Genomic DNA, 7,894 nt, shown 5'->3' on the forward strand with positions numbered 1-7,894 from the left:
ACAGTTTGGGGTTCAGGCTGCGCTGCTTTGGGCAAGTGGGGCACCCCCTGGGGAAGCCCCTGAGTCCAGGGCACAGGCTGCCTATCGGAGGGAGGGCTGGCCGATGGCTGCTGCCAGCTCCCTGCCACCAGCTGGGCTTCGGCCCTTGTGGCATTCCTGCTGAGCACTGTGGGGCCCCCAGGGAGCAGGGGCATCGGGGATGGTGCTGCCAGCACCCCTGTGCCACTTGTGTAAGGGCCGTGTCTCTATTGTGAAGGATGAAGAGCGAGGCCCTCAGGACCCGCGTCCTCAGAACACCACGCGCTGCACCACCCAGAGAGAGCCTGGCAGCAGGCGGGGCCCCCATACGGCGAGTGCCTCCCTGTGTTGCCCGCTAACCTGGGCACCGGCCAGCAGCCCTTTGGTGATAAGAGGTCCTCCCTTTTCATGCGTACTACCCCATCATCTGTGACTGTTATAATCTCATTACTCCTGTGTTTGTCAGGAGTTGTCACTGTGTCCCCCTCTCCGTGAACCTGGGCCTGCTGTCCTGTTAGGATGCTGTCAGCCTTGGGGCCGGCACTGTCCACTCTGGCTCCAGGCCTCAGCTGTCCTTTCTAACACACCATCCCATTCCTCGGCCTGGTTCATCCCCCAGCTTCCTGGCAAAGTTCCTGCTCCATGAAGCAGGGAGAGGCTGACATTAATGCCAGGGAAGTGGGACCATGGGCTTGGGAAGACTGTGTGGCTGGGTGAGGGTGGGCACTAAGCTGGCCACCCCACCCCCGACGGCGGGCATGGCTGTGCTGTGGTGGAAGGGGTGGTGCGGGCATGTCCACACCATTCTGGAGACGGCCAAGGAGGAGGGCCAGCCTGGCTGGACCTCTTTGCGGTGCTGTGTCAGGGCAGGAGAGGACAGCCTCTTGCCCCCAGGAGCGTGTAGTCTGGGCAGGAGACCCAGAGTGATCATGTGTTTGGAACGCAGCTCCAGCCCAGCCAGGGCACCAGAAAAGCCCTCCTGCCTCCAGGGAGGATGTGCCCGGCTCTGCCAATGCGCCTCTCCCAGGGCCGCTGGCAGGTCCCGGGATGAGCAAGACTGGGCTGCCCAGGCAGGTCTCTGCAGACAGCAGGGGCTGGGCTAGGAGCCAGGGGCTGGGAATGGGAAGGGACACGACGCCTGATAGCCAGTGAGGAACCAGGCACACAGCTTGGAAATAAACAAGCTTTATTTTCAGTTTCAACAGATAAAGCGATACCTACTTCATCATGTGCTTTTTATGTAAATGCTAAATAGCAAAATAACAGAAAATAAATGGTTTGTTAGTTTAGAGATCAAGTACTTTATCTATTTTAAGTGTCATCTATTTTGGAATTTAGCCAGGCCTAAAAGTAGTGGAAGTATCAGGAAATGCTATAGAGAACCAGTCTCCAGCTGCAGGTTGGTGGGCCTGGCACTGACCAGATGTGGGTGGCTCAAAGCACTGAGCGGTGCAGGCGCCGTTTCTGCATTGCTTGCAGCCTCTTCTGCCTCTCGGCAAAGTTGTTCTTCGGGGTCTGCTTCAGGGCAGGTAGGATGGCACGCTGCGCCACAGGTGGGCTCAGAAGCAGGCTGGGGGCGGGTAGAGGGACGGTCACTGTGGGCATCCCTGGGAGTGGAGTGGTGTCGGAGTGGGGCCTGCATGGCCCTCACCGGGACCTAGAGAGGCCTCCGCGTGCTCTGCTTCTGCGCCGCCACCATCCCTTCCCCACTCCCTCCCTGGGGCCCAGGCTGCAGGGCTGCCCCACTGTCCCCATGCCCATGGGACTCACCATGTCTTCGAGAGGCCCTTCGTGGAGACCTTAGGAAAATGCATGACTTCCTGGTCCCTGGGTGGAGGAAGCGTCAGCAGTGAGCTGTGGACGGTGCCCAGGGATGGGGCAGGGGTGCACCAGGCACTCACCTGGGAAAGCTAGACCCAGCCTCCTCTGGGGCCACCTGGGGCCTCTGGCTGCCTTCCAGGAGGGACCTGAGGTGCTGCAGCTGAAAGGCAGGGGCAGGGGCGTGGTGGGGCCTGTGGCGGCGGCAGACTGTGCAGGGCCAACCCTAGCACCCAAGGCCTCACCTCCTGGGTCTGCAGGAGGTTGGTGTTCCACAGCTCGCGGATGAGCACTTCGCACTGCTTCAGTGTGGTGGGTTTTCGCAGGTGAAGGGGCAGGGTCATTGGGGGGGTGTGCCCCCGCCCCCATCATCTGCCTGCCCTGGTGCCGGCTGCTCCCCATACAGGCTGCTCCTGCGTTAGAGGCCTCTGCTTTCTCCTTTCTGAAACAGTCACTGCAGCAGCCAGAGCTGACCTGCCCAGGTGTGTAACCACTCACCCAGGATACCTCCCCAGGCAGCGTCCAGGCCCATGTGGGGAAGAGGGCCTGGGTCCCTCCTCCCACTCAGCAGGGTGCTCTGGGCACCAGGTGGGGGTCTCTGGGACTGCGGCCTGCCCCTTTCTCCCCTCTGAAGGTGCCCTAAGGGTCAGATGGGCTTCAGTGGGTAACCAGCTAGCTGCCAGGCTGCTCTTGGTCGTGACCCCACACCCAGTGGGGCATCTTGTTCCAGGCCTGGTCTCGGGATGTGCAGAGATGCAGGAGCCTGTCCTGCTGCTTGTGCTGCTGAAAGTGTGCGCTCTAGCATCCCAGGGCGGTCCCAGAAACTCAGGGATCATCAGAACCTGGTCCTGCTCTGTCCTGCTGGCCTAGTGCCCTCCAAAGGCAGGCTGTGGCCAAGGGGCAGCAGGAACGCAAGTCACTTTTCTTGGTAAGAACATTACTTTTCTCTGAGAAAGTGGTTTAGGGTCTGCTACTGGCCCTCTTGTGGGCTCAGGTCGGCACAGGTACTCTGCAGGACTGCCGGGGGAGGGAGGAAGACAGCGCCCACCGATGGGTAGAGCGTGGCCGTCATCCACTGTCATGAGTCCTGGAGACAGGCCCCTGGAGCTAGGGGCAGAGCAGCTGGCTGACTGCAGGGCGTGAGCCTCGTAAATGTAGTCATGGGGCCCTTCGGGTGCAGGCAAGCCTTACCTGGCCTGGCCTTGCACCCCAGGAACACTCAAGCCTTACCTGGCCTGCCCTTGTACCCCAGGAACCTTGTCTAGCTTGCTGTTGTGAAGTAGGGGCTCCTCTTCCAGGTCTGCCTTCTGGGGGGCGTCAGCTTTCGTATCTTGCTTGTTGAAGGAGCTGGGCTGGGGCCTGGCCTTGCCTTGAGAGTTGGCTGCAAGTCAGACCCTACAAGGCCGGTCACTGCAGGCACCAACAGTCACTGCCCAAGTTTTCCAGGATCAGCTGTGTGTACCCAAGAAGCCCCTGCCCCTGCCTGTTTCCTCCTCTGGAAAGGGAAACCCGCCTTGGATGGTGCTGGGGGGAATCACTGAGCTGCTGAGGGTGAAGCCCGTGGGTGGTGCCTGTGAACCCTCCAGAACAACCAAGATAGTGGAGGGTGGCCCCATTTTGGGTAAAATGAAACTGCATGAGAAGCTTGGGAGCCAGCCTGCATGGGTTTCCTCAGCAAGGACAAGGCCCCTCTAGCGCCTGGCCCATCACAGGAACCGTGCGGGTGAGGGCTGGGCTGAGGAAAACTGGCCTCCAGCGGAGGCACAGTGGGGAAAACAGGCTCTCTGCTCCCGGCTCACTTTGCAGAAGGTGCCATGAGCCCAGGGCTCTGTGGGCAGTGCCATCCTTCCTGTGTCCTACCTTCCTGTGGCAGGAATACAGCCAAGCAGGGCTCCTGCTGGGCAGCCAGGGTATATCCTCCCTAGAAGGCCACCGGGGGAGGCCCCTTCTGCCTGCCTGCTGCCTCGCCTGGGGTGCCCGCCCTGAGGCCTTACTGCCCTGTGTCTGGCCTCTGGTCCTGCCCACCCCCCCCAATCCCCTCCTGGTGGCTTCAACTTGCAGGGCTCTTTTCCGCTGCCCCTTCACCCCCAAATCCTTGAGCGTGGCCCAGCAGAGGGGGCCTGGTCAGCACCCCTAGTGGCCAGCCAGGCTGGGGTCCCCGTGGGACACTCACCCCTGCGAGCACATGGACGCCAGCCTGCTCACCTGAGTTAGAGATGGACTTGACAGACTGGAAGCTTGACGTGGACAGGCTGTCTGCAGGAGAGCGCAGTGTCGGTGCTGCCGCCCGCAAGACGCCCATGCTTGCCTCCTGGCCTGTGTGTCCGTGAGGGGCCCTCCTTCAGCCTGGCAGGGCTGTGTCCTCCCGGCTCTACCCACACTCCACGGACGCAGACCCAGAAAGCACCCGAGGGAGCAGAGGCCCCGGAAAGGTGGTTTCCTGAGGGGCCATCTGGAAAGCAGGAGGGCTTGGGACACATGGAACAGCAGGTCCCGAGGGAGAGCATGGCCTCTTCCTCTGTCCCCTTCCTGTGTCCTGTCAGGGTCCCCGGCACCGCAGGGCTGGGGCTGCTGGCTGGGCCGCACTTTGCCCAGAATAGCTCACTGGAGTTGCTACAGCGGCTAGGGAAGGGCCCTCCCTCCACCCCATTCTCCGTGTCTCCCTGGGAAGGGAGAGCCCTAGGCACTGGCCCAGCTGTGATGTTCCCAGGCCGGTTCCATCCACCAGTCAGATGTCCTGGTGTCATCCCCGGCCCCAAAAATAACCAGGAGTGAGCTCGAGACCACAACCCAGAATCCTGGGCTGGGTGGGGGCCACCGTCGGGATGGGGAAGTGCCTTGGACAAGTGGCAAGGAAGCAGGACTCTGCTTCTTCCCTTTGTCCCCATGGTTGCTGCCCAGGTGGCAGGAAGGGATCCCTGGATGGAGTGTCCAGAGCCCCTCCCACAGGACGTCAGGACTCAGAGCCACAGGGCTGGAAATCCTGGGCCTGGCCACAGCAGCAATCTGAGGTAAAGACCTAGCAGGGCAAGGGCTGTCTCAGGGGTTCCCTCCCATTTCAGCTCTGCTTGGAGGCGGGAGGGTCTGGGGAGCGCCCTGTGCCCACCTCCCCACTGCGACCATCTCGGGCCCTGGGCTTACTGAGAGCAGCACGTGCTGTGCTTGGCTGCATAACATCGTCCAGCCATGGCTAGAGGTAGCGGCATCTGTCCAGGTCCCCAAGAACCTGTCCCCACTGGGTTGGCAGACGGGGCCAAGTGCAGCCAGGTGGGCAAGGACAGTCTGCAGGCCCTTCCCTGGGTGGCAGAAGCATCTCCTCAGGTACTGAAGGGCCCAGTTCTCATCTTTCTTCTGTGATGTCTGATTCATTATGAGCTTGTAATGGAGACCTGGAAGCAAGCACAGGCTCTCCTCAGCACTTGGGAAACCACAGCCATTCTGAGAAAAGCCTGGCCTCTCCCCGCTGCTGAGCCTGAAGAGTCCTGGCTCCCCACTGGCTGACTGGGCCCTGCCCCATGGGTCCCACTCTCCACCACGCCTTTGCCGTGGGCATCGGGCCAGGAATGCCCCTGCCTGTTCCCTAGGCAGAGTCCACCCGACATACCAGCCTCATCCATCTGAGATGACTGGAGGGCATCAACACCGGCAGGCGGGGCCTGGGCTTTAGGGGTACAGAGGTGAATTCCAGAAGCCCTGGCCTTGGCGGGGTCATGATCCTGTGGGCCTCAGGGACTGGGGGGGAAGCTCAAGAAGACATGGGGAAGGGGGGTCCTGACCAAACAGACGCCTGGTGATGGGATACTCCGCACGCAGGTAAGGCACCACTAGGGAGTGGAGCGGGAGAGGCAGCTGCGGGCACTACTGCCCCTGCTGGAGCCCTCCTGAAGCAGAAGCGAGGAGCGAAGCCACATCCCACATCCTGGCAGCCCCTCGTTCTGCTGGCGGAGTGGGGTGGGGTGGACGGTGGGGGGTGGTCCGTGGGGCTGAGGAGCTGCTAAGGGTGCAGTTGGGAAGGCCTAGCCCGAGGACAGCGTGGGCGCAGGCGAAGCGGTGGGGGGGCAAGCCTGCTCCTGATCCCATGTGTTTAGCTGGTGGAAATTCACTGAGCTGCACACTCGCACTTGGGCACGTTTCCCTCTATAAAGTTTTTGTTTTTGTTTTCTGTTTTGCTTTTTTGAGACGGAGTCTCGCTCTGTGGCCCAGGCTGGAGTGCAGTGGCCCATCTCAGCTCACTGCAAGCTCCGCCTCCCGGGTTCCGGCCATTCTCCTGGCTCAGCCTCCCCAGTAGCTGAGATCACAGGCGCCGGCACCTCGCCTGGCTAGTTTTTTGTATCTTTTGTAGAGACGGGGTTTTCACCGTGTTAGCCAGGATGGTCTCGATCTCCTGACCTCGCGATCCGCCCACCTCGGCCTCCCAAAGTGCTGTGATTACAGGCGTGAGCCACCGCGCCCGGCCCCCTCTGTAAAGTTTTTAACAGGTGTGTCTGACCCTGCCTGGAGAGAAGAGGACTGGCAGGGTCGGCATCGGAAATGACGCTGCCCCAGGAGACAGGCCGACAGGGTCGGCACTGCCCGGGGCCGCGCGGGTCTCCCTCCGGGAGGAGGGGACAGCTCGGCCTGGCAGGACCCGGGGCGGACTTGCTGTCCTGTGATCCCCGAGCCCAGGCGTGTGCGGAGTTCATGGCTGTGTTTCTGCGCTGCGGGAGCGGCAGTGTTCGGGGTGCCTGGGGAGGAAGGGCTGGCCTGGGGTCCCGCGCCGGCTCACCCTTGTTCTCCCGCTTCAGGTGCTCGATCTCCTCGTGGAGCTTGGCCAGCATCTCCGAGTGCTGCTGCTGCAGGAACTGCAGGCTCTTCTCCAGGTCCAGGTTCCGTTTCTGCGGGTCGCTCGGCCTGAGCTGCGGGCTCTGCGGCCTCAGGGACTGGACGCCCACGGAGGGGCGCTGGCGCCGGGGCCGGGATCCCGGGGTCGGCGAGCTGGGGGGGCGCGTCCCAGCCACCACCCCCGCGACGCTCATCTCGCCATCGCCAGGAACCTTCCCGCGGCCTCTGCACCCCGGCTCGGTGGCCGGGCAGCCCCAGCCTGGCGCCCGTCACCATGGAAACGGGCAACGGAGGCCGAGGCGGTTGGCGTGGGCGGGGGCTGTCACTGCTCCTCCTGGGTGCGCAGAGACCTCCAAGGCGTCCAGGGCCAGGCGCGGGGGCGCACGCCTGTAACCCCCGAACTTGGGGAGGCCGAGGCGGACGGATCACTTGAGGTCAGGAGTTCGTGACCAGCCTGACCAACATGGCGAAACCCCGATTCTACTAAAAATACAAAATTTAGCCGGGCGTGGTGGCGGCGCCAGCAATCCCAGCTACTCGGGAGGCTGGGGCAGGAGAATCGCTTGCCCCGGGAGGCAGAGGGTGCAGTGAGCCGAGATCGGTGCGCAGCCCTCCAACCTGGAAGCAGAGTGAGACTCTGTCTAGAAACATTTAAATAATAATAATAAAAGGCATCCAGGCATCCTTTCCAGCCTGGATGGAAAGGGAGACCCCGTCTCTATAAAAATTAAAAGAAAAAAAGACCCGGGCATGGTGGCTGGCCCCTGTAGCCTCTACTCGGGAGGCTGAGGCGGGAGGATCGCTGGAACCCCGGAGGTCGAGGCTGCAGTGTGCTATGATGGCACCACTGAACTCCAGCCTATGCGACAGAGTGAGATGCTGCCTAAAAATAAGAGGCTGGGCACGGTGGCTCACGCCTGTAATCCCCGTTACTCAGGAGGCTGAGGCAGGAGAATCACTTGAACCCAGGAGGCAGAGGTTACAGTGAGCCAAGATCGCGCCTTTGCACTGCGGCCTGGGCGGCAGGGTGAGACTCTCTCAAAATAAATTAATTAAATTAATTTAAAAATAATAAAAATAAAAAGAAATACGTCTTAAAACAACAACAACAACAACAAAAAACAAGGCCTGCCCTGAAAAAAAAAAAAATCACAGCCAGGCCAATCGTGATTTTAACAAACCTGGAGGAAGAGAACCTAACCCCAGCCTGCTCTGGCTTCCCCTGCCCCACATCTTA

At 61.3% G+C, this 7,894-nt stretch overlaps 1 pseudogene across 1 annotated transcript; it reads right to left on the reverse strand.

Moving 5' to 3' along the window:
- Positions 1–1,187: 1,187 nt before the first annotated feature.
- On the reverse strand, positions 1,188–6,920 carry LOC113223357 (annotated as a pseudogene). The gene is made up of 8 exons (XR_003308715.1): positions 6,602–6,920; positions 5,183–5,225; positions 4,042–4,290; positions 3,067–3,205; positions 2,082–2,278; positions 1,920–1,999; positions 1,789–1,845; positions 1,188–1,588 (listed from the first exon to the last, which is right to left on the reverse strand). The product of XR_003308715.1 is annotated as a coiled-coil domain-containing protein 74B-like (transcript).
- Between the last annotated feature and the right edge of the window lie 974 nt (positions 6,921–7,894).

Source organism: Piliocolobus tephrosceles, unplaced genomic scaffold (genome assembly GCF_002776525.5).
Source record: "Piliocolobus tephrosceles isolate RC106 unplaced genomic scaffold, ASM277652v3 unscaffolded_41062, whole genome shotgun sequence".
NCBI lineage: Eukaryota > Metazoa > Chordata > Mammalia > Primates > Cercopithecidae > Piliocolobus > Piliocolobus tephrosceles.